Source organism: Brachionichthys hirsutus, unplaced genomic scaffold, assembly GCF_040956055.1.
Source record: "Brachionichthys hirsutus isolate HB-005 unplaced genomic scaffold, CSIRO-AGI_Bhir_v1 contig_405, whole genome shotgun sequence".
In the NCBI taxonomy this organism is placed as follows: domain Eukaryota; kingdom Metazoa; phylum Chordata; class Actinopteri; order Lophiiformes; family Brachionichthyidae; genus Brachionichthys; species Brachionichthys hirsutus.
The window spans coordinates 193,788-220,350 of NW_027180402.1; the positions used below are offsets into that span (position 1 = coordinate 193,788).

At 43.9% G+C, this 26,563-nt stretch overlaps 1 non-coding gene and 1 pseudogene across 1 annotated transcript; both read left to right on the top strand.

Moving 5' to 3' along the window:
* Positions 1-17,927: 17,927 nt before the first annotated feature.
* On the top strand, positions 17,928-18,110 carry LOC137914681 (U2 spliceosomal RNA). Its single transcript, XR_011106418.1, has one exon. It is a non-coding gene; the product is annotated as a U2 spliceosomal RNA (small nuclear RNA).
* Positions 18,111-19,110: 1,000 nt separating this feature from the next.
* LOC137914675 (trans-L-3-hydroxyproline dehydratase-like) lies at positions 19,111-20,808 on the top strand (annotated as a pseudogene).
* The last annotated feature ends 5,755 nt before the right edge of the window (positions 20,809-26,563 follow it).

The window sequence follows — 26,563 nt, forward strand, 5'->3', positions numbered from 1 at the left end:
TTTGAAGGAGGAGCAGGAAGAGGAAGACAACACCAACGCCATGAGGACCTTGGAAGATCTTCAGAGGCCAATACCTGAAGAGAAGCCACAGAAGAAGAAAAAGAAGTGGTTCAGGAGAACGCTGGCCAGATTGTCCATCTTCAAAAAGCGTGCTCCAAAGTGAACTTTGCTGAAATGTGTACACATCAGGGGGGGCAGAAACAGAGAAGGAGATCCTGCCCCAAGTGGAGGAGTTCAAGTACCCGGGATCTTGTTCGCGAGTGAGGGAAGGATTGAGCGGGGATCGACAGACGGATCGGTGCAGCGTCTGCAGTGATGCGGACTCTGCACAGATCCGTCATGGTGAAGAGAGAGCTGAGCCGAAAGGCGGAAGCTCTCAATTTACCGGTCGATCTTCGTTCTCCGACCCTCACCTATGGTCACGAGCTTTGGGTAGTGACCGAAAGAACAAGATCGCGGGTACAAGCGGCTGAAATGAGCTTCCTCCGTAGGGTGGCTGGGCTCTCCCTTAGAGATAGGGTGAGAAGCTCAGTCATCCGGGAGGAGCTCGGAGTAGAGCCGCTGCTCCTCCACTTTGAGGGCAGGGTCATTCTCCAAAACGGGTGCCATTTCCAAATTTTCATGCACAACCCACAACGTGAAGGACATGTTAATCCTCCAACAAAACATATTTTCCCACCTCAGGAATAAACTCTTTATTAATAATATCCATTTGATTTACACCTTGTAGCCATTTTTGTACCGCTCCGTCACGGACAATATGTACACTATTTGAGTGATGGTACATGAAAAAAATAAATAAAATCTAATGTTTTACTGCTCGTAAAATGTCCTTTTTCGGAAACCATCAATATTTAATCAGTTTTTTTTCATTTTTATGATCATTATCTGTGAAATATGAATTTCACATGTCAACAGTGCCATTGTTTTTACAAAAAAAATATAGATCGACTTAAAAATTAGAAATAAAACATACTCCCTTCATTAGTCCACAAAACGAGAACGTTATTCAACATTAATTTCTGAACCATTTCAGTCTATTTCCATTTTTTTTTAACAAGATGACTCTGTGATTTGGTCAAAATAGCAAACCAATGCTGCAGGACAGCGTCCGTCATTTCTGTATCAAACGGCTCTGTAAGAAACGCTCTAAACCCTGAAGCAAGAGTCGTTCATATCGAGCACGCTTGCATGCACGCTACCATGCCCATTTTCGCCGGAACATTACCACCAAAATTAAACTTGATGCAGGGAAAATGCAGCAGAGCGTGGACGGGCAGAACACAGACACGGGGACGCACACACATCTAGTGCACATTTGCCCGCTGTGCCGTCACAGCGAGCGTAATTTCTTCCAGACGCATTTCAGGAGCTGATTACAGACCTACACAAACTACGAAGGATTGGCTTGATGGTTTATTTCGCTGTTTTGGGTTGATAAGGACCCAAAATCACAATAATAGTGTAGAAAGAAGGGGAAAGTGAGTTTTTCCATAATATTGGACCTTTAAGATTTTAATTATGTGTTGAAACTACATTATTACATAATTTGGACAGTTTTCTGAGTGAGTTGAAGAACCACCCCGTCACAATAAATTATGTGACGGGCTGGTAAAATTCATCCTAAAATGGCCTTTTTTCTCCATGTGATCAATTTCCTGACCTATAAGTGAGTATACTTTCAATTGATAATTTCATTTTCTTTACATTAATAGTGGACATTTTTTAATACAAATCTGTTTTCCCTCTCAATATTGCGTGAAGGGGTGGTTAGATTGAGCTTGACGGACCTCATCCAACATGACAAAACAACAAAAAAGGAATGGAAAGGAATGTCAGAACTTGCTTTCTTTGCTCCTGGATGCTAGAGGTTCAAATGATGTCACTTAATCTTTGTGATGTCACTTAAAGCAACAGTCAGTTATTTATAGACAAAAATAGTCAGTGTGAGGGGGGTACGCAAACTGAGGGAAGCACACAAATAATGTAATTTCTACCAAAAATAATGTTTTTATTTTTAATAAATATATTTTATGGAATCAGTGGTACATTTACACGTGCATATAAAATTTAAATTGAATCCCTGACTTCACCTTACAACTAAAGAGACTGCTATTACATGTGTAAGGAAGAAAGTATTCACCTGTCCTGTAAACTTCAACTTGTGTAAACTTCATACATGAAACATACAATATTGACAAAGTTTGTTGTCATGAAAGTGTTTCCTTGGCTTGAAGGTTTATTTTTCTTGAGGGACTTAATTCTGTGTCTTTTCTTCTGCTCCCCGCTGAATATTCATCCCAGTTTCTCACCGTCTCATTATCCCTGTTTATATAGTTTGTGTATGTACTTCTTTTGTCAGTTCAAAAAGCGTGTCCTTCCTGTGCTTCCTTGTGTTTGCTCCTGTGTTTCAGGCTGGCTTCCCCTGCTCCTCCTCAGCGTCTGCGGAATCCCTGTGAATTTTGTTGTTGGTATTTAAAGTCAAAAGTTGAGTAAAGTCATGTTTTTTTTCTCCCCTGTGAGTGTCCTTTAGGGGCCAAAATCAAAAATTAAAGTGTAATGATTCTTAGCGGGCCTTTGAAGACTAACAGGTTTAAAATGTGTCCTCTACAGGTGCACACATTCTCTATCGGGTTTCCAGACACTCAGATGTGTCACATTAAGATAAACCATAACAAATTATAACTCTGAGTTGAAAATAAAAACAACTCCTGCCAGAAAGACTTCCCTGATCTTTCCCACAGAACACACCATGAATGCAAAATGACCTTGTGTCAAGTGCTGGAGGCATGTTAAATCTTTTTTTGTTTTGGGGGGATTTGTTGAGGTACAGTGCATGGAATTTGCTCATATGGGTTAAAGCTGTCCTGCCTTTTATTATCATCAGTGACAGACCTATTAGAAATCTCCCCTTCAGCGCCGTCATCCTGGCCCTCCCTTCAGCCTCACTTTCCTTTAAGCGTAGATCTATATGTTATCAGCTTACTTTCTGGGCTGAGGCAAAAAGCCCCAGAACTCCCTCTTGACAGGCCCAATCCCAGCCTGATCTCACATCTCACTTGAAAGCACTTCCACACTGAGTCAGATAATGCGCACTGGGGGCCCAAACCCAGCAAGCAGAGGAGTGGCTGGAAGACTTTTTTGGGTGCCCATGCAGTAACCCTCTTTGGCAAGTTATTTACAAACGCGGTCGATCCACCTACATCGCTTAGATCATTTGAACAAGAAGGGAAAAGAAATCCTTTGAAAAAATAAAATCGGCAACACTATAAAGGAGGATCGACAGGGTGTAGCTCAGGGGTCGGGAACCTTTTTGACTAAGAGAGCCATGAAAGCAAAATATTTGGAAATTTATTTCAGTGAGAGCCATATAATATATTTTAAACGTGAATTCAACTAAACGTCAGTATAAGCGGTAAGCAGGTAATAAAACTAGTATAATAAGCCTCTGAATGTTACGGACTAACGTGAGCGGACCCCAGAAAGCAGAGAACAGAGACGGTGCGATGGTTGAATTGATCATTTACACCTGGAGCTGCACACAGGACGAGGGGCGGCTGGAGCCCAACGTAATAATACACAGCCGAGAGAAAACCAAAAAGCAAGTGTTGCCCTCTTGAAGCAAACGCAGGGCCCCGTCTTTTTCACGCATTTATTCCAAAAGAAGGTCCCAGGTAAGAATACATTAAAATAGTAGTAATCTGGAATTAAGGTGGAGCCAAACAAAGTCCACTCTTGCCACCGTGCATACAGCTGGCCACACCCACCCCTAACGACGGGATGCCGGCCTACTTTTAAAGTGGCAGCCCAGGCTCAGGGCGGAACCGTGACAGCGTGCTTCCGCTCTGTGATTTTTCACAATAAAATGCCAGCCATGCAAAATGCCCCTGCAACACAAGCTCTACTAACGGACGCCGACTGTCTGGTGCCGCAAAGAAAACGGAACATAAGATCCAGACACAAGTGAACAAGTTACTTACAACAAAAAACACGACACACGACCTGGGCGCGCAAACCAGCTGCGGTCAACACGGGCGAGGCGAGTAAAAAACAGAAAAAAAAGGTTTTTTTGTTTTTTTTTATCTGAGCGCGAGCCATATGCGATCATCAAAAGAGCCATATATGGCTCGCGAGCCATAGGTTCCCGACCCCTGGTGTAGCTGGTGTGCTTGTTTTCATCGTGCTGCAGCCGATGCTCACTCATTGAATCTTGTTTCAATGTTGCATGTCATGACACTGATGCTTTCCATTTCCATATTTAATTTCAGTTTGCACGGAAAACAAACACAAATAATACTACCATGTCTGGGTTCACAACATTATCCGGACGCACACAAAGACAGCCGGCAAGCTTCTGCATCACACAGCTGTCCCCCCACCCCTACATGTGTTTGTGTATCTGATGTGAGATTTGCTCATTTAATTCACACCGTTCACGTCTACTCGTGTCTCATTTCTGCTTTCCTACGACTTTGTAAATAACTGCACCACACACGTGAACTGAGTCACGCAGACAACGTTAAATGACACGCAAAGAACAAAAAAATCTCAATAACACTTAAACAAAGAGATGACGCAATCAGTTTATGCAACACACTCTTTCAGAATGAACTGTAATGCTGTAATTTGCAATAGGAATTAGCCTCCCATCTCTTATTGTCCTTTAGCAACAAATCCCCCTCTTTCATGCTATAAACAACACACACACACACACACAGAGATAGACCTGCTCCGTTATGTAATGTTAACTGACCATATTTATAAGTATATACAGTGGTACTTCTACTTACGAATGTCCCTACATCCGAAAGTTTCAGGTTACGAAGTATCTAAATGGGAAAATATTGCCTCTCGTTACGATTTTCACTTCAGGATACAAAGTCAAAAATAGCTGCTCGTAGCTGCTCTGCCATTGGCTATCGCCTAAAATCTGCCTGGCAACCCGTTGCGTATGCGTGTATCCCAGCACGCTATTCGTGTCCCCCTCGTGTCACCCGGAAAAAGTGTTGACAAGTCGGGCTATTGCTCATTATGATGACGTCTGCCTCGCACATTTCCGACGGATTGTCAAAAGCCGGCAAAAGCAGACGTCATTGGATCAGTTTTTCAAGAAACGCGAGGCAGAAAACACCGCAAAGGACCAGTAAACAAAGAGGACAAAAAATAACAGCTAAAAGGTAAATTAATATTTTTATTATTTTTATTTCCTTTATTCTTTGGTTTTTTTACATGATGTGCCTCTCGTTTTATGTTTATTGTGCGGTAATCTAATTTTAACATGTATTTGTTTCATGTTCTGATGCGCTTTTATGATTTATTAAAAAAATATCATAATTTTGCGGCGCTTGGAACGGATTAGTGCATTTACATTCAAAATGCGTCTCTACTTAAGAAGTTTTCACGTTACGAAGCTACTCCCAGAACGGATTAAATTCGTAAGCTGAGGTACTACTGTAATTGCATTTTTCAGTTGTTCCAGGTATTTTAACAAGAGGAGTCGACACAAAGTGGAATGAATGAGTGTGCCAGCCCAACCTTTGGCCAAAGGAGCCATTAGACTATAGAGAACCACCTGCAGTCTATTGATCAAAGCAGCCATGCTTACTGAGATGCTAACTTTATACGCCTGACAAGACAAATGAACAATGGGTTAATTGCCCCGGTTTAGGATAAGAGGAAATAGCTCCAGCCCTGTGGGTACAGTGGCCCAATGAGCTCACCCCAGTACCAGTCCTGCCTGCGTGGGTGGGTACAGAGAAATAACCCAGAACCCCCAAAGAGCAATGATAAGACCAAGAAGATCAGCCGCAAACCACTAGCTGCCAAGAACAAATAGAGAGTACAAAGGCCGGAGAACTTGCTAAGCAGCTGACTTCACTGCATTAGATCCTTTTACTTCTGTTTTATGAATAAAACAATATGTCGCATCCTAATGTATTCATTAGGTTTCTCATTCTGTAATCTTTTAATGTGCACGCAGCACCATACCAGCTACAGCAATAGATATGGTTTTTAATGGTGTGAACTGATGGATTGTGGGGATGTACATTCTGACTTTCATACATACCTGCATTTGAGAACTATTTTATGTGTAATGGTGAGGGAGCCTGCCAAGAACTGTTCATTCCACTGATCTGAGAATCACTTCTTGCATTTGAACCTCACTGTACCTCCGAATTTAAACGTATTTTTATTGTATAACCTTTAACAAGCATCATGGCGTTTAAGACTGTTGCAAATATGAATGAATATATTTTTTAACAATTCACGCTTTTATCACTGGCTCTCTGTATTGCACACTTAAAATAAACCATTTATACGACCCTCTGGCATGTTGTTCTTTTCCGAAAGATATTCTGTCGCATCCTGATCCTTTCTTCACAGTCACATAAAGTAATGTAGAGATTCAAGGACAGGCTAAAAAGTATTTACCGTATTTTTTGGATTATACGTCGCTCCGGATTGTAGGTTGCACCAGCCAAAAAATGCATAATTAAGAAGAAAAAACCATATGTAGGTCGCACTGGAGGATAAGTCGCATTTTTGGGGAAAATTTATTTGATAAAATCCAACACCAAACAACATATAGCACAAAGAACATGCTAACACGTTTACCAAAATATCAGGTTTTACTCCGAATCACGAAATCCAAGGAAATCTTCATCCTCGGTGTCACTTTTGAACAACTCCCCCAACTCGGCAGGTAGACAAGACGCCGCTTCCTCTTCTACGTCGCTTACATCAGACTCGTCGTCAGTTGCAGTTCCAATTATTCCAGCCTTTCTGAATCCCGACAGGATGGTTGCGGTTGTCACTGAAGCCCATGCTTTGTCGATCCATTCAATGACTTCCAGGAAAGTTGCATGGCGCATTCTCCCGGTTGCCGTGAAGCTGTGCTCTCCATCCGTCATCCACTGCTCCCACAGGTTACGCAAAACTGACTTAAAGCTCCTATTCACGGAGATATCAAGTGGCTGGAGTATTTTGGTTAAGCCTCCAGGGATGATGGCAGGTATGGAGTTGAAAAATTTTAATTTATTTTTTAACTGTGGTGTGATGTGCGCTCTCATGCTATCCATCACAAGCAGAGCTTTGCGTGCTCTAAAGAAGCCATCCGGTCGCTTATTGTAGCACTTTGTAAGCCACAAGTTCATCATTTCTTGATCAATCCACCCTTTCTCGTTCACGGCGATTTCAACTGAGGAGGATTGGATTTTTGGCATGGTTTTTCGTTTGAAAATGACCATTGGTGGCAGTTTTGATCCGTCTCCACAACATGCCAGCACCACTGTGAAGTGTGATCTCTCATGACCAGTTGTAACGATATTCACACTTTTTTGCCCTTTCTCTGCAACACTTCGGCCCATGGGGATGTCAAAAGTGAGGGGGACCTCGTCCATGTTAATAATATGATCCGGTGTCACGTTGTGATCACTTACATGCTTTTCAATGAACGCGCGGAAACTGTCAACCTTGACTTGGAAGTCCGCTGGCAGTTTTTGGGACAGTGTCGTCCTTGCTCTGATAGAGAGGCGTTTGCGCTGCATGAAGCGGCAACACCAAGAAGGTCCTCCCGCAAAGCCGTTTATATTCACCTCATTGGCAACCACTTGGGCGTGGAGACGCAACTGCACCGTTGACAAACCTCTCCCAGAAGCACGTTGTTCAAGCACCCATGCGTGAACTCGTTCCTCCAACTGCGGCCACCTAGCTTGTTGCCCGCGATTAGCTTTCTTTGTTTTCTTCATTTCAGTAAGCGTAACCTCCGCTTTTCGCCAGTCCCTTACAAGTTTTTCGCTCACTCCAAACTTTCTTTCTGCTGCTCGATTGCCGTTTTCGGCTCCATATTTCACTATCTGAAGCTTGTAAGCCGCGGAATATGACTTTCTTTTCGGCGCCATTTTCAATCAGCCCTTCTAATTGGTGTTTTTAGATAACAGGTGTGACAGATAACTCTGAGCCTCCAGAAACCCCCACAGATTCTGACGGGTCACAGAGTTCCCTGTAACACCTGTTATAGAAATGTGTAGGCTACTGTCTCTGCGCTCACAGACTTTGTAAAAAAAAGCATATATAAGTCGCTCCGATTTATAAGTCGCACCCCCGACCAAACTATGACAAAAACCGCGACTTATAATCCGGAAAATACGGTAGTTACTTTTGGCAGGGAGTAATAAGTAATGTAAGTAAGTAATATTATTACTCAAAATGAGAAAGTAACAAGTTACACTACTCGTTACTTTTTACCAGTAACGCTATTGATTAGTGATCAGTTCAGCATGGAGACGATGCGATTGGTGGAGAGGGGAATTCACAGAGCTGTCAATAAGCAGTGTCAGAGCTATAGGTTTAATGCAAAGCTGTTGCTCCTCAAACTATCAAAAAACAAGAAAACAAACACACAAAATATAATAATAATAATAATAAAAAAATTTATTTAAAGGCGCCTTTCTTGGCACTCAAGGACACACACACACACACACAACAATAACATATATACAATAAGAAATAGGAATGAATAAGAAATAAATTCAGAACGCTATATAGTACGATTCACCATCTTTTTTTAATGGCTAACTTTAGCCATCTTTGCCTCTTCTAAGAGATAGCGTTTCTCCAGCTGGAGCCGGTTACAATCATCGGCCGATGATTTGAGAGCAGCACGGAGTTTAGCGATCGATTTGCGGTATCTCTGAAACTCTGCTTGCTTGGCCGCCTGCAGCCTTTCCACAGCCTCCTTATTGCGGTTCTCCTGTCTCCTGAAATCTTGCTGGAGCTCCGTCAGTGCTGCCTTGGCGACGGTCACCTCTTGAGTCAGCTTCATCTGATGATGATAAACATGATGAATAGATTTATGAGATAGAATGTTAGAGTACAGTCAAACAGTAGCATGTATTACAGTACAAGTACAGTCAAATATCCTGTCTAAGAGGAGCGTTCCAAAAAAGCCATTGCCGTCTTGTTTCCATTGAAAGTCCTTAATCATCGACATTTAACAATACCAATAAAATACCAATAAATTACTCCACAGATGCGTTTTGAAGGAGGCCAAAGAGGTGCATGCTTTGAGGGAAGGAGTCAAACAGTTCCACCCTTGGGGGGCAGTATTGTAATGCCTACCTTCTCATTTTCGTGGTGAACTCTGGCATTCTCTGCCTCTTCTAAGAGACACCAGCTCTCCTCGTGGAGCCGGTTACATTCATCGTCCGATGATTTGAGAGCAGCACGGAGGTTAGCGATCGATGTAGTGAACCGCTCAAACTCTGCTTGCTTCTCCGCCTGCAGCTTTTCCACAGCCTCCGTATCGTGGTGCTCGTGTTCCTGCTTCGTCCCATGATTCTTCGTCAAGCGAAGCTGGAGCTCCGTCAGCGCTGCCTTGGCAACGGTCGCCTCTTGAGCCTGCTGCATCTGATGGTGATAAACATGATGAATAGATTTAAGAGATAGAATGTTAGAGTACAAGTACAGTCAAACAGTAGTATGTATTACAGTACACGTACAGTCACACAGTAGTATGCATTACAGTACACGTACAGTCAAACAGTGGCATGTATTACAGTACACGTACAGTCAAACAGTAGCATGTATTACAGTACAAGTACAGTCAAACAGTAGCATGTATTACAGTACAAGTACAGTCACACAGTAGCATGTATTACAGTACAAGTACAGTCAAACATCCTGTCTAAGAGGAGCATTTCAAAAAAGCTCTTGCGGTCTTGTTTCCGTTGAAAGTCTTTAGTACATAAATCATCAACATTTAACAATAACAATAAAATAACAATAAATTACTCCACCCTTGGGGGGCAGTATTGTAATGCCTACCTTCTCAATTTCATGGTGAACTCTGACATTCTCTGGCTCTCCTAAGAGAGCTCATTTCTCCTGCTGGAGCCGGTTACAATCATCTTCCGATGATTTGAGAGCAGCACGGAGTTTAGCGATCCCTTTGCTGGATCTCTGAAGGTCTGCTTCCCTGGACGCCTGCAGCCATTCCAGAGTGTCCGAATTCTGTTCCTGTTGTTCGATGTGCTCGTCTTCCAGCTTCTGGTACGCCATACGCAGCGCCTGGTTGTCCAATCTCTCCTGCTTCATCTCATAAATGTAACTAAATGTTACTACCAGCAGTGATAAACTTACTTTCTTGAAAAACTTTCTTATATCCATTCTCCATCCATCCGTTCACGTTCTTCTCCTAAAGCTTCAAACACGCTGCAGGGACCGACGTCCTACAATTAGCGCGGTTACAGGGAAAACGTGGACTGGAGTTACAGTGATGTGGGCATTCTCTATAGGAACAGGTGGAACGGGTTCTCTACCTTACGCCATGAAGTGAGGGGAAACAGATTCATGATCAGATTTAAGTAAATAATGGCAGGTTACATGTCTTTAAACATATATTCTGGCGGCTTTAATAGAATATGTCCGCATTTTTTGGTCACTGAACAAAAAAAAAAAGTTTTTTTTTTTTTTTTTATAAAACAACCCAAAATTATTTAGGGGGGCTTAAGCCTATTTTAGGGGGCTTCAGCCCCCCTAAAATAGGCCTAACGACGCCACTGGAGCTGTATGAGAGAACCACAGCCCTGTGCCACACCCACAGTCTCCCTGAATCAGGTGCAGAGACCTGCAGAACCTGGAGGAACCTGCAGGTTCACGCACTGAATAGAACTCAGACACAGTGAAAAGAGAGTTACTTTTCTCTTGCCTGGATAGGATGGTTGGCGAGCTTGAGTTAAGATTCTGCAGTAGATGCAGAGCTACTAAAAGGCATGCAGTCCTAAAGTGAGAACTACTCGAGTGGATCACAATTAAATGAACTCGCAAAACACTCCAGCCTGAAAACAGAGGAGGTTCTGGTGGCCAGAAAACAGAGGCTGGATGTTCTCCCAAAGATATATTGTCTGTGCACAACCTCCTTGATTCAGACATGTTTCCCTCTCTGAAGGTTCTACCCAAGTTGCCCTAACAGTGCCCGTAAGCAGCTGCTCGTGTGAAAGGTCCTTTAGAGCACTGCGTCGGTTGCACTGCGTCGGTTGCATTCCTGGCTGCGTCAAACAACGGGTCAGGAAAGACTTCACAGTCTTGCGGTCATTGAAGCAGCTGGTGAGTTTGGAATGGACGTTGGAGTCCATGGAATTAGTGGAGATGTAGAGTTGTATGTCGTCAGCATAACAGTGGAAACGGAGGGAGTGACGACGGATGATGTTGCCAAGCGGGAGGATGTAGAGGATGAAGAGGAGAGGACCAAGCACCAAACCTTGGGGGACACCCTGCAAACGGGGGGGCTACAGAGGAGGAGCAGTGAATGAACTGTTGTCGGTTTGTGAGGGAGGACTGAAGCCGGGACAGAGCGGAGCCGGTGATGTCCTCAATGGTCCTCAATTCACAGCTAGTCTATGTCAGATGTTCCTGAAGCTGAATGGACTCCGCCCCCTAACATCCAGCTACCAATGGGCTTGCCGAGAGGTTTGCCGTGGCAGACGCTCCTATCTCTCTACGGCAGACGTTAGCCAACGTCCTGTTTGCCGACCGTAACGCCGCTCATGCTGCTACAAATCAAAGTCCTGCTCTGTTGTTCCTGGGACGTGGGCTGCGCTCAAGACTGTATTTACTAAAGCCGAATGTACGATGGACGGTAATGGATGGTCGGATGAAGCAGGGTAAAAGGACACCCGCCAGAGAAACACGGCAACTGGAAACTGGACAGGCTGTGCTTGCCAGGGATTACCGTGGAGAACACAAGTGGGTTTCTGGCACAATCAGAGACAGGCCGGGATCCTTGGTCGACACCGGAAGAAGTGGCTCCAGACGCTATCTGGCGACGCCACCTGGACCAGCTGCGGAGGTCAGAGGTCAGAGGTCCACGCTGCAGAAGGAACGGTGGATCCTGCTGCTCCATTTGATATTTTATTTTTCTCTTCTCTCTTCTCTTGTGTTTGCGTGACCTGCAGCTCCCTCCTCCCTCCTCACCTGCATTCTTATCCTCTTTTGTCAGGTAATGAGGAGCGATGACGTCACAAACACGTTTAATGAAGCATTATGTCATTAAAAGCTCGTTTTTGTTCCCCTGCAGCCGAACTACGTTGTTATATAAAGTATATAAAGTATTGTCACGTCAGGTTTTGTGGGATAAAAACATTCTTACGCGTTAAAAACCCCTAAAAACAAAGCGATTCGGTGGCTTTGCGTTCCCGTTGGTTCAGCGCGGATCACGTGACCAGGAAGTGTCGCCCAGACTTGTGGGTAACGTCCCACTTTCCTAAAATAACTCTCTTTCTCAGCGATACTGTGACGTTTTCTTCACTGCGCTGTGTTTTATGTTATTCGTTATTCACGCGACCCGGATCCGGTCCCGGTTCGTGACTCGGTTCTGCGGACCGTCAGTGAGAAGGACGGGGCGGCGGAAGACCCCCCCGCCTCGGACCCTATTCCGGTTATCGCTTCTCGGCCTTTTGGCTAAGACAGTGATCACTCCTTGGCAGTAAGGTCTTTCCAAATTATTGGAAAAATCCCTTAGCTTGAGAGGAGGATATTGTTCCGTTTCTGTGTTAATTTGTTGTATTTTGCACATTACTTGCTTGTTGGCACTTTTTCCACTCGCACTTTAGGTCTACCTCAAGGTAAGTTTTAACATTTTTTATATTTTAAATTGTATTTTGCCTGTTCTTAGCTAATTTATTGTTCTTGGTGGTGCCTCTCGCCATGTCGGCTGCACGTGCCGGCATGCGGAGGCACCACAGTGTGCGTTTTAAATTCAGGGAGGAGGGTGGGAGGCTAGACTTCTCCAGGAAGCTAATCCAGCAGGCCCTAGGTTTTCAGCCAGATGACCTCCATTGTATTTTGACCCTCCCTTTTAACAAAGGTTTTGACGTAAGTTTTATGTCCGATTTATTACTGAAACAGTTTTGGATGAAGTATGAAAATGTGAAGACCCAGTTCTCTGTGTTCGAAATTGAGAAACTGACTGACAATAGCCTTAAAACGGTTATTGTCAGGATGTTCAATGAAATGGTGAACGCAGGAGACATTTTGGTTTGGCTGGGTAGATACTGCACGGTCAAAGGACAGGCTACCAAAGTGAGGGATGTGGATGGCATTTGGAACTGTGCCTGGAGGGTCCCCATTCAACAATGGGAGGACCCTCAGGGCTTCCAGGGCCTGAAGCATCTCCCGTCCATGATAGTCCTGGGAAACGACCGGGGCTACATCCACTATCAAGGACAGCCCAAGCTGTGCCACAAGTGTGGTGAGCATGGGCACCTTGCTGAGGCGTGTCCGCACATCATTTGTGGTAAATGTAGAGAGATTGGGCATACTTTTGAGGAATGTACCAATGGCAGAAAGTGTAATCTCTGTGGAGTCACTACTCATCTCTTCAGGGATTGCCCAAACTCGTTTGCTAACAAATTGAAGGCCAGACCGACAATGACCGACACACCTGCGGAAAATGGCGGCAAAGTGCTGATTGAAGGGGCGGGGCTGGGAAATTCAAACTTCCCGCCAAAACTGGTGATTGGAGGAGAGCCCGGTGAGGCGGGAAAAGGGGAGGGGCCTGAACTCAACCCAGCAGAGGGAGCCGAGGAGCCTGCCGTGGCGGGCCAGGCGGCTGGGGAGCCTGCTGGGGAGCCTGCTGGGGAGAGTCAGGCAGATGGTGGAGCTGGACCTAGCTCTTCCGGTGAGGACTCCACTGGAAGTCTTATCACAGTGAGTGAAGAGGGGTCCGGTGAAACCTGCCTCCCCAATGCCCGGCCCTGTTATAAGAGGACTGCATCGGAACTGTCGAGCTCTGAGGCTGAGGAAGCCTTGGAGAAGAGGGGAAGGGCTGAGCCAGGCTCTCACAGTTCCTCTGTGGAGCAGGACGAAGCCCCCCCCTCCGGTTCACCAGGTCAGTGTTCCTTCCTAACAATTGCACTGCAATCAACTCCATTGGAACGGCGAGCAGATATTGCTTTCCGGAGGACAGGATCTCGAAGTTCACCTCCCGACTGTGAGGATATTATGACATGAGATCCTGTTACAATATTGGCGGACACGTACGACTAGGTTTAGTGTTTTAATTATTTATTGTCTTTTAAAATGTTGTACCTGTTTTTAATAACCATATTCATGACCCTCACCTTCACGACAATTAATGTCAGGAGTGTGAAGTCGAGGGTGAGGGCACAGAGTGTTTTATCCTTCCTTTACAATTTTAAGTCAGATGTGTTTTTAATTCAAGAATGCAACCTTCCGTTTTTAAGGAGGTACACGCAGTGGGAGGAGATGTGGCCACTCCCGTCTATATGGAGCGGATCAGACGAAAACAAGAATGACGGAGTGGCCATTTTAGTAAAAAATCCTCAGATTGTGGTGAAGGGCAGCACTGTGGTGAGACACGGTCGGGCACTTTTAGCACATTTGACTTTTATGGAACAGGATTTTAACCTCTTAAATGTTTATGGTTTTAATGACAAAAACGACAGGTACGACTTTTTAGAAGACCTGCAGTCCCACATGCTAGGTAGGGCACCATTAGTTGTAGGGGGTGATTTTAATTGTATCTTGAGTAGGCAGGATAGGAAGAGAGCAGGGACAGATTTTAAAATAGACAAGACGTCGGTTTTACTTCAGGGAATTTGCAAGGATTTTAAGCTGACTGACTGCTTTAGATCCATGCATCCCAGAGAGGAGGGCTTCACCTGGACCAGTGGTGACGGCACCAGAGCCTCTCGCATAGATTACATTTTTACCCGGGGTTGCCCACCCACCGATGCTAGATTAATCCCTGTTTTCTTCTCAGATCACTCGATGCTGACCTGCACCCTCTCACTCTCTTCAGGTGTGACTGTAGGGACGGGTCTGTGGAAGCTCAACTGCTCCCTTCTAGAAGATAGGGAGTTAGTTAGTCAGTACAGGGAGCAGTACACAATGTGGCAGACCCTCCAAGACTTCTACGATACACGAGCACTATGGTGGGAAATGGTTAAAAAAAGGACCCAGACTTTCTTTAGGCAGGCAGGTAAGAGAAAGAAAGATAGGGAAAACAGACGCATGATGGGACTGCAGAAAAGACTGCAGCGTTATTTTAGATTAACTTTACAAGGTTTGGATTTTAGTGAGGAGGTAAAATATATTAAGCGTGAAATGTCAATTTTAGCAGATAACCACAGTAAAGGTGTCATTTTAAGAAGCAGGGAGAAGCAGCTAGAGGAAGGGGAAAAGTGCACGCGATACTTTTTTAGAAAGATTTTAAATAAAAGAGGGGCAATTTTAAAACTAAAGGACCCGAACGGATGCACTTTTAATACTTCCAAAGAAATACGAGAGCATATAGAAAGCTTTTATTCTGAATTGTATAGAGAAAAACCTGTTTTTATTGACACCTTGAATGAAGTTTTAGATTCCACTGAACAGGTTTTAAGTGACAGTGTGCTTTTATCCCAAGATTTTAACATGCTAGAGTTAAATAAATCCATACAAGCTTTTACGAAAGGGAAGTCCCCAGGACAAGACGGACTTCCCTTGGAATTTTATTTGACATTTTGGGATCTTTTAGCACCTGACTTACTGACTGTTTTTATGGAATTCGAACGACTAGATCGGCTACCTGACAGTTTTAGGACAGGGATAGTGACCCTCCTATTTAAAAACAAAGACAAGACTGACATTAGAAACTGGAGACCAATCACGCTTTTAAACTTTGACTGTAAACTTTTTAGCAAACTTTTAGCAGTTCGGATGTCCCTTGTTTTAGAAGACTTGATTCACCCGGATCAAGCCTGTGCCGTCCCGGGGAGGAAGATCACCGACAGCCTCGTACTGATCCGAGACACCATCTGTTTTGCGAGAGACAGGAATATTCGGTTAGTTGTTTTAAACCTAGATTTTGAGAAAGCCTTCGATCGGGTCTCGCACCAGTACCTGTTCCAGGTACTGCAAAAAATGGGGTTTCCAGGGAGGTTTATAGCTTGGGTGGGATTGCTGTACAAAGACATCACCAGCAAATTCATGGTTAACGGGGATCCTACAAAAGCAGTGGAGATTAACTGCGGTGTCCGTCAGGGTTGTCCGTTATCCGCTCTCCTCTATGTAATCTGCATCGAACCGCTGGCACAGGTCTTGAGAAGGGACCCACAAATCCACGGGGTGGTAGTACCAGGGTCCGGGGGACTGAGTAGCAAATGCATTTTATACATGGATGACATCAACGTTTTATGCACTGACCTTTTATCTGTCAACCGGACCCTGGACTTGACTGACTGGTTTGGGCGGGCTTCTGGTTCCAAACTGAACAGAAGCAAGACGCTAGCCCAATTTTATGGCCCTTGGACACCGACTGAACGTACAGGACTGCCCCTGACTGTGACTCAGACTGACCAAAAGATTCTGGGGATTAAATTTGACAGGGATGGGGGAGGGCATACAAATTGGCCAGACGTGGTAGGGAAAGTTAGGCAGAGACTGGGGTATTGGGGACTAAGGGAACTGACTATGGAAGGGAAGGTTTTAATCATTAAAGCCGTGATTTTACCTTTGCTTTTATTGGTCAGTTCTGTTTTTACCCCTCCGAGGAGAGTGATTTTAGACCTGGAACGAGCCATTTTTTATTTTTTATGGGGATCCAAGTGGGAAAGGTTGAGGAGAGGTGTGGTAAAAAGGCCAAAGGAGAAAGGAGGCAAGGGGGTTCCAGACCTGACCTTGTTTTTAACGTCCTTGTACACCACAGCGCACATTGGAGCAGCCACAGCCCCATCCAGAAACCCAAAAACTGCGGCCATGGCACGCTTCTGGATGGGGTCCTACCTCAGACACTTAAAGATTTTACCCACTGATCTTAAAGTTCCTGTGTCTTTTAACCTGCCACCAGCTTACACTGCGATTAAAAATTTCTTAATGAATTTTAATCTGGAACATGAGGAGTTGTCGGTTTTAACCAGCCATCGCTCTCTTTTATGTGTTGTGCAGGAGCGTGAGCCGGTGAGTCCAGTGCGGGGGCTTGCACTCGGCGAACCCCAAACAGTTTGGCGCAACGTGAACCATCCTGCTCTTCCAAACAAGCTCCGGGATCTGTCCTGGATGGTGGCCCACGAGATCCTCCCGGTCAGGTCCGTAATGCACTCCCGAGGGATGGCAAGACTGTCGATCTGCCCCCGACCGGGTTGTGGCGCCCCGGAGTCGGTGAGGCATCTGCTCTGGGAGTGCGGCGCTGCTGTGGACCTGTGGGAAATGGCCAGCTCCTTGAATTTCCCGTACTTGCCAGCAAGGGAGGTCCTCACTGCACAACTGGTCCTCTACGGAGTGAACCAAAAACAAGTACCTGCAAAAGAACACGCAAAGCAGTGGCTCGCCATCACCGCCATCAAAGACGCCATCTGGACCTCCAGAAACTTGCTGGTAAGGAAGCACATGCAGATCCCCCCCGTGGCTGCGTTCCGGATGGCGGCAGCAACCGTCAAAGCAGCTGAGGCTGCAGGCGGAAGGCTGCGGACGCAGCCACAAAGAAGAATCGCCTCTGTGCCCATTCGGACGAAGGAGCTGGACCCACGAAAATAAGGACACAGCAGCGGCGGCCTGGCTCTCCGGGTGAGGCAGGCGGGAAGGAGCACGAGGGCGGGGGATCTCCTCTGGGCACCGGGGCAGGACCCCGACAGACCGGCTGTTTGGAGGAGCAGGATGAGTTCCCCTTGGTAGGGACTCACTGCGCTCCGGCACAAACTGAAAGATCAGCAGAGCCTTTTAAACAATGCACTCCTCTTTTAAAGACTGTTTTAAGGATATTTGACATAGTTTTAACTTGTATAAGATCATCTTTTCACAAACACTTTTATCTGTATAACCTCTTTTAAGGCAGAATTTTAATGTCTTAGATGTGTTTTTACAGAATTGTGTTCACATACTATATGAAAAGAATTATATGAATGTATATATGAGTATTAAGTGTCAATAAAACTTTTCGAAAAAAAAAAAAAAAAAAATCTGTTCTTATCAGTTTAATATCTGATACGTCCCCTACCCGGGGACCATATATTAAATTGATTTTTGGAGCAGGGAGATGGAATAGGGGCTTGCTCCGTCCACTCCACGCATCGACCTGGTATTGCAGCACCTCCAGGAACGGTGCACCCCCCCAATAATGTAAAGAAACAAACAAAAAGCTGATAAAGACCGGAGCTCTACGTCACTTCCGGGTTCCAGAAGAACCCAACGCCGTTTTGTGTGTCGCAGATTATTTTAACCAAATAAACCTTCATTTCTCTCAGTGTGGAAATTCTTTATAACACAAATGCGCAGTGCGTGTAGGGGGCGTGGTCTCAATAGCCATACAGGAAGCATCTGTTTTTTTTAGTCAAGATGATGCTAAAATGTACTTTCCCCAACTATATTTAGGTTCCCTATGTGGAGCAAACCTTCAATTTGGAAAATTCCCAGTTTATTCCCCGTTAATCCATTAAATTGCCATTAATTCCATTCCTCCCGACTCTGATCAAACTTTAATCTCTGGCTCCACCGAATGGCAAGAAATGCCATACAGGTGTTAATGTCGCGCATGCAGTCCGTCCTCCGGAACACCAGGCGGCGCTAATGTCTCATTTAAATGACGTGACGTAACGTTTATTCATTGACAAAAACAAAGTGCGTCGAGCTGTTTCAGTCCGAAGACTCGTTACCCACCAGGTAAAAGGAATTACAGCTGGAAGAGTTAATTTTCTGATTCCTAATTCATGTGATCAACAATGATTGTCAATCCCGAGATGTGTCGAAAAGTTGCAAAAGAACTTTAACCGTCACTTTGGAATAGTCCTCAGAAAGAAGTTCATGGAGGAGATGTGACGTAACAAAGACATGAAAGGGTTTAATAATTATAATAAAGACAAACACAACGTGCTATTATTGGATTATCAGCGTTTCCCTTTTTGTGTTTTGGCCTCTGCGTGGGATTTCATGTCCTTCCTCGTATAACTTTAAGAAAATATCAATCACCCAAAAAGAAAAACACACTCAATAATTTCATTTCATAAAATGAGTTTAGCTATGTTTTTAAAAATGTAAAACCGTGTTCATAAATGTTGTCCTAAAGCATTGTTTTAAAAAAATGTTTTTTTAAATTTTTCTAAAATGAGTGCGGAGATGGACTTGCAGCTTCCACCTCACGAAGGAGACGAGTTCTCAGTGGTGGACATGCACGCAGGAGGACACCCTTCACGGATAGTCCTCAGTGGCTACCCAGCAGTCGAGGGGGACGGCGTGCTGTCCAAACGCCGTTACGCCCGGGACCACCTGGACCACCTCAGGAAGACGCTGCTGTTCGAGCCCCGGGGACACTACGGTGAAGAGCGAGCTGCCCGAGGCCGACAGGGGGCGCTGTTCATGCACAACGAGGGCTACAGCACCACGTGTGGACACGCCGTCATCGCCCTGGGACGCTTTGCCGTGGACTACGGACTGGTGGAGCGTCCCCCCGGTCTCCAGAGACCCAAGTGAACATCCACTGCCCCTGCGGGCTGGTGAAGGCGTTTGTCGAGTACTCTGACGGTAAAACGGGGGCGGTGAGGTTTCACAGCGTGCCAGCCTTCGTCTGCGCTACGGGTAGGATGCGTGAAACTGATCCCTAGAGAGGTCCACGTGTCCTGCGGGACTCATGAAGGGACCTGTCCTTCTAGATGTGACGGTGGACATCAGCTACGGAGGAGCCTTCTACGCCTTCGTCGGCGCCCAGAGGTTCGGCCTCGACGTGTCCAAGTCCAGGACGCGAGATCTGGTGGACGCGGCCACGGCCGTGACCGACGCCATCAAGTCTCAGGTGGAGCAATAGACTACAGTACCCATGATTCAGAGCGAGTGGGAGAGCCCAAAGAGGAACATTTCTGCTCCTCGTGAGAGAAAAACAAATGCGTACGAGAAACGGGTTGATCTTACATTCAGTCTCTCTAAGAGCCGTTTGACCTCCAGGTGAAGTTCCGCCACCCCACCAGTGAGGATCTGGCCTTCTGTTATGGGACCATCCTCACCGATGGCAGAGATGATTTCTCCTCCGATGCCACCGCCAATGTCTGCGTGTTTGCAGACGCTCGGGTACCTCGGGTGGGGAGGCCGCCTCATACCGGACACACACGGAGCGATTCGATATCCAGAGGTTTTAAACCGATATAAACCTGGTCGCAGGTGGACCGGAGCCCCACGGGTTCTGGTGTGACGGCGCGAGTGGCTCTTCAGTATCACAAAGGGCTCGTCCAGCTGGACCAGGCCAGGACCTTTCAGAGTGGAACCACTGGATCCCGGTTCACAGGGCGAGCCGTCAAGGCACCAGAGTTGGAGCCGGTTATGTGATCGCCCAGAATGGATTAAAGTTTGAGGCACATCTGGATTCTGATGCTCAATCAAGATCACTTTGTTTTTTTTCATCTGACTTTTTGCCCAATATATCATGAATAAAAATACCCAGGCGTGTACAACTCAAGCATCACAGAAAATGTCTGTTTTTATTGATGTAGGAAATGCATCTTGAACACTAAACGTTTCCCTTCTGACCAGCATGAAGTATGAACATCTCTTTGAGAATGAATCCCTCAGTTTGCCTGCTCAGGTGGAATCGGTTCAGAATGACATTAATGACTGGACGCCCTCTAAATACCTTTATGACGTTGATGGCTGTTGCAACAAAGAACCGCCTGCTTGGTTGATGCCTTCGTTTCTGTTCAGGAGACAACGTGTGGCGGCTACGAGGCCGTCGTGGTGGAAGTTGCTGGCAGAGCCTTTTATACCGGAGCTTCACGCTTCGTCCAGGAGACGGATGACGAGCTGAAACTCGGCTTTCTGCTCAACTAAACCGGCGTTGCACGTTGTGTTTGCACACGAGCGCTCCAACAAGGGGTGTGGATCCATAATTGTGTAAGGAAAATACAGTATTCGAATATTCCATTGGCTTTGGTTGTTTTGTTTTTCAAAATAATATTTTTTATTTTGAATTAAAAGCTCTAGTGTATAGAATTTCCTGGTAATTGACAGTTACAGGCAATTAAACAACCTCCACCTCACCCTCATCTAAGGGGGCCACCGAAACACCTGATAATCCCTGAGGAGATAATCTAAATGAAATAAATAAATCATATCAATTGCATTGACCGACCACTAGATGGAGCTACACCCTACTCACAGCAAGAAGGTGCCCCCTTTTTTTGTCCACCTACGTTGCACATATTAATTGCTTTAGTAATTTATTGTAATTTATGTAATCTATTGTCATTCATTGTCATTTTGCATCAGTGGTGTAATTTATTCTAGATTTATTGTTAGTTTGCATCGGCGGTGTAAAATCATTTTATTTTTATTTTTCTAATGTTACGTTGCATCAATTGAGTTATTGAATATTGGTTTTATTTGTATTTGTATTGTTAAATGTCGATGATTTATGTACGAAGGACTTTCAACGGAAACGAGACCGCAAGGGCTTTTTAGAAATGCTCCTCTTAGACAGGATGTTTGACTGTACTTGTACTGTAATACATGCTACTGTGTGACTGTACTTGTACTGTAATACATGCTACTGTGTGACTGTACTTGTACTCTAACATTGTATCTCATAATTATATTCATTCATTCATTCACGCTGCTCATGGAGCAAACCTAAATCAAGTTGGACAGTGGGCGGTGACGATGACCCCCAACCCCTTTAGATGTTGCGTTTTGTGACGGGTCGCTCTCCAGCATCTGTAGTCTGGTTGTCGATACGCTTTCGGTTGCGTTTCGTCTTGGATAAGTCCTCGTCAAAGACCTCCCCCGACCGCAGCGCCGACACCAAGTCGCCAAATTCAATCGTGTCGGAGGCGACCACCAGCAGCTGTTTATTTTAGATTAGCATAAAAATAGGAAATAGCCTTTAGCGCTGGCCGAAGGTAACAAAATCTGAAGAGCTGCTTCTTGGCTGCACTCACATCTCCAGACTGACGGATTTGATGTTGAAATAATACAAGAGAGCGGTATCAATCTGTAATTCTGATCATCTGCCAGAAAGAAACGGATATGCTTATCAAAAATATTCATAGTATTAAAGAACATTCTAAGTAAAAGAGACCAGTTCAATTTACTAGCTAAACTTTTCACTTGAAAGATTAAAGTCATGTTTAAAAATAAAATGTTGCTTTAACTCTGCATTCAGTTCTCAATGGATGAATCTAAAAGGGAAAGTCAGATTATGCTCCACGATCTTAAAGTATCGGTGCATTCTGACGGCTGTCGTGCCTGAGCTTCCGTTTTGGCCCTGCGCTCCTCCTCCTCTTTGCGTTTGCGCACGTTCTCGTTCTCCTGCTGAGCCTCAGAGAACGACTGCAGGAACTGGTCGAAGACGCCGAAGAACTCATCCGGCTGCATCTTACCGGGATCCTCACCGAAGTGCTTCACCGCCCTCAGGAACTGTGGGACCAAAGAGAAGGGGCAAGCGGGGGGGGGGGGGGGCATGGAATTAGGTTTACAGCAGGACGCAGTAGAAGCACGTTTTACTGAGTCTCTGACCGTTTTACAGGAGAATCGTTAGATCTCGGCGCTTTGAAAGGAGAGCAGGGAACCAGCTGTGAGACATCGAAGGCTCACAGCTGGTTCCCTGCTCTCCTCCTGTATAATATTCATCTTATTTTTTTCCTCTTATTGACAAACCAAATAGAGTGACCTGTAAAACAGCCACTCTTATTGACAACATTATAACTAATACATTTGATTATCAAGTTAACTCAGGAATATTATACTCTGGCATTTCTGACCATTTTCCTGTTTTCCATGTCACTTCAAGTAATAGTTTTAAACATAAGGTTGCAAATGTTGGAGTAAGTTTCCGCAAATTCAATGAAGATAACATCAAATGCTTTAGAGGTAAGGTCGAGAACGTAAATTGGGAAGAAGTTTATCATCAGCAGGACGCCAACAAAGCCAATCAATCTTTTATCCATCTGTTCAATACCGTATTTAATGAGTGTTTTCCACTTGTGAACATCAAAATCAATAAACGACATGGTTTTAATAAACCCTGGTTCACTACTGGTTTCTTAAAATCCTCATTTAAGAAAAACATATTATATCAAAAGTTAATCTCCAATCCGACTCCACAGAACTCTAATACATATAAAAAATATAGAAACAAGTTTACTTATTTACTTCGTATGGCAAAGAAGAAATACTATTCAGATAAATTCAAAGAATCTACTAATAACATAAAAAATACATGGAATATTATAAATAAATATAAATTTATATTCATAAATTCTTTCTGTTATCATCTGATATCCACTCATATTCAGTAAGAGGTCAGAAACATTTTCATTTACCGCTTTGTCGTACATCGAGTCATAAATTCTTTATCAAATTCCGTGGTCCCCAACTTTGGAACTCTTTAGACAAGTCGTTAAAACTATTATCTACGTACACAATGTTTAAGTCTAATTTGGTGAAGTATATTCTGTCCAGGCATGTATAGTATTTTAAAATTAATTTGTAGTTTGTATGATCTTTGTTCTTGTTGTTTTTTTGTTTGTTTTGATTTTGGGTTTTATTTTTAAAATTGTTTTTATTTTACTTTATTTTCTTTTCTATATTTTCTTTCTTTCTTTTGCTCAGTTTGTTTGCTGGGTTTTTTCCGTGTATCTTTTCCTTTTTAGCTTTTATTTAACTTCCTTTTTTTTGTTTTATATATATATTGATTGATTTTGTTTAGTTAATTTGAACTTGAGGGGAGGATTTTTATATAAGCCCTTTCGGCTTCGTTTCCTCTTCTGCACTATTATTTGCCTTTGTAATGTTTTGTTTATGTTTATTATTGTGCATATGAATAAAATAAAAAAATTAAATGAAAGGTTTCCTTTTAAAACTCAGAGCTGGTTCGGGCTCGAACCCACAAACTCAACATCTCAGGTCAGACGCTGATCCTGCTGAACCACCAGAGGCCCAAGAGTCGGTCAGAACTCGAGATTTACAGATGCAATGAGAGAATTCATTCTCAATTTACTTACCGGGTTAAATAAAGGTTAAATGTTTTTTTTTTTTTTTTAATGAGAGCTGGAAGATGAAACATAAAAAAAAACAGAGCCCGGTGTTTACGAGGTCGCAGAAAGACGCGACTCGAAGCGTTGACATCGTCGATGCCAGCCTGGCTGGAAGCAGGTAAGGGGAGGAGCCACTGCGAGGATCTGTAAACAACGCAAATGTAAACATTAAATTAAAACACACAAGTACTGCAGGTTCGAGCGCCGGTACGTTTTTACACTTTTGTGACATAAGATCTAATATATTTATTGAAAAACGGCTTTTATGTGTTGCATCTGGAACAGTTAGAAAATCAGTGTTGCGTTTTTCGCCATAATAAAGCGCCTTTGGTTAGAATCTGTGATTTGGACCCGACCATGAAAAGTCAAAGTGAATCAGAGTTGATTTGTAATTTTGCCTGATTTTTTAATCCATAAATGGTTTTAATGTTAACATTTAATGTGCTTTTTTCTGGACTCATTCTGGTTCAGATCCAGAAGACATTTATTATGATAGTTCATATCGGACTCCTTTGAGACTGATTTTTGCTGAGTGAATTTAATGCATATTATACAGTATATATATATATATATTTAAATCTTCCATTATAAGTAAATGGGAAAATCCAGATTATTATAAAATTTTTATTTAATAATTGCATTTTTTTAAAATCTGGATCGCTCTCGAAATGTAATGGAATCCAAGTTAGACCAAGACCCATTTTCAGATTTTTTATCAAGATTCATCCAACAGTTTTTCCGTAATCCTGCTAACAATGACGTAAAATAACTGAAAACAACCTCCTTGCTGGACGTATCAAATGAATGCTGTGGCTCCAAGCTTTGACCAGACCTCTATTGATGATAAACAACTTGGTGTTGGAATTAGAGCTGGGGGGGGGGCATCGAATAGACTCGCTATATCGCGGGTTGTTCCACGTGAGATGTATGAAAGACACATCGAGACCGGCGAGGACAAATTATTAACGTAAATGTTTTACCGCATCGGTCCCTTCAAAATGCGTCCCTCTGCTGTTGATTTTAAAGTATTACAAACTTCATCATTGATTGATTGATAGTCTTGACATCGATTTCTGATTATTTATTTAAAATCTTTGTCTGGTGGACAATTTAATCATATTAAACTATAAAATATGTCATGTGTAAACTGTTTTCTTTCTTTTTTTAAAGTTATTGTAAATACTTCTATCAGAGTGATAAACTATAATTAATTATCTTATTCCAAACTTTTAAATGCCAAATTCAACCAATCAGCACCTCGCACATCATTTGGAGCGTTGGATCAAAGCCCATCGTCCTGACAACGGCGAGTATAGCGATCGAAGCCACAGTGAAGTCTGCGCGTCTTTCTCATCACGAGTAGCTTCGTTGCGGCTTTTTTTTAACAATTCAACCTCGAGACAACTTTAATAAGAAGATGGCGGCCACGGCAAGTCACACCGAACGTAAGTAACTCTCCTTTTGCCCAGCAGGGGGCGGAGAAGGGTCGAGCTGGATATTTGTTTGCTGAAGCGGTTGGGATCGATACCAACACTTCCGGTCTTTGCATTAAATGAACCCAAATTTATTTGATGCAAAGACTGGAAGTCTTGTTAAGAAGATAAATATGTGTTTATGCTAATATCTGCTGTTTGCAATGCATCAATGTCAAATAAGGATTTAAATGGTGACGACTTTGGGGACAACAGTTGGACTGTTGGACAAATGAAATCCTGGACACGTCCTCGCTGAAAGTAAAACCTTCATGTCAATTCAGGATGTTATCTCCTCTGCCACAGTTTAAAAAATATATGCTCTTAATCATCATTTTCTTTTGGGTGGGGGCTCAACCTTTATTTAGAGTTATTGAAAATACTTCTGACAGAGTGATGAACTAGTTAATAAGAGCGTAACGGAAGCTACGACGCAGGCAGGAAGAAACCCAGACGTGACGACGTTATTATTAAATACAATGTTTATATTATCACAGGAAGGGACGTAACGTCAGGCAGCTTATAAGGAACTTTAATATTATTTGTTTTTTGTTCCTTTCATTCAAATCAGTGGCGTTTGGGGGGGGGGGGGGCAGCTTCGTTTAATCCATCGAGTTTCAGTAATAATTGATCATTAATGCAGAATAAAAGCAGGAAGATTCAGTAACTTTCCTTTTGCCCAGTAGGGGGCGCCCTTATATCATCGTCAAAATTATACCCGGAACTCAACCCGGGAATTAGACGAGCCCGTTGTCAGCGCTCAGGACGCTGATTGGCTGAGCGTTGGTTAAACAGCGACGATGCCCCGCCCCCTGCGGACGGAGAGAGAGGAGAAGCAGAAAATGTTCCATCGTCTCACGGAAGAGTTTCAGTCTTTGCTGCTGCGATGATTATTTTATCCTGATAATCTAAATGATCTGTTAAAGTCTGCTTTGTGAAATAATGACACAGATTCCAGAATCATCTGTGTTTCATGCTGGGGGGGGGGGGGGGGGGGGTTACAACAACTTGGTTGTGTTTCCCTCCCTCGCTGAGTAAATTCTCTCCATCTTCTCTCATCACCCGAAGCGACTGAGATCC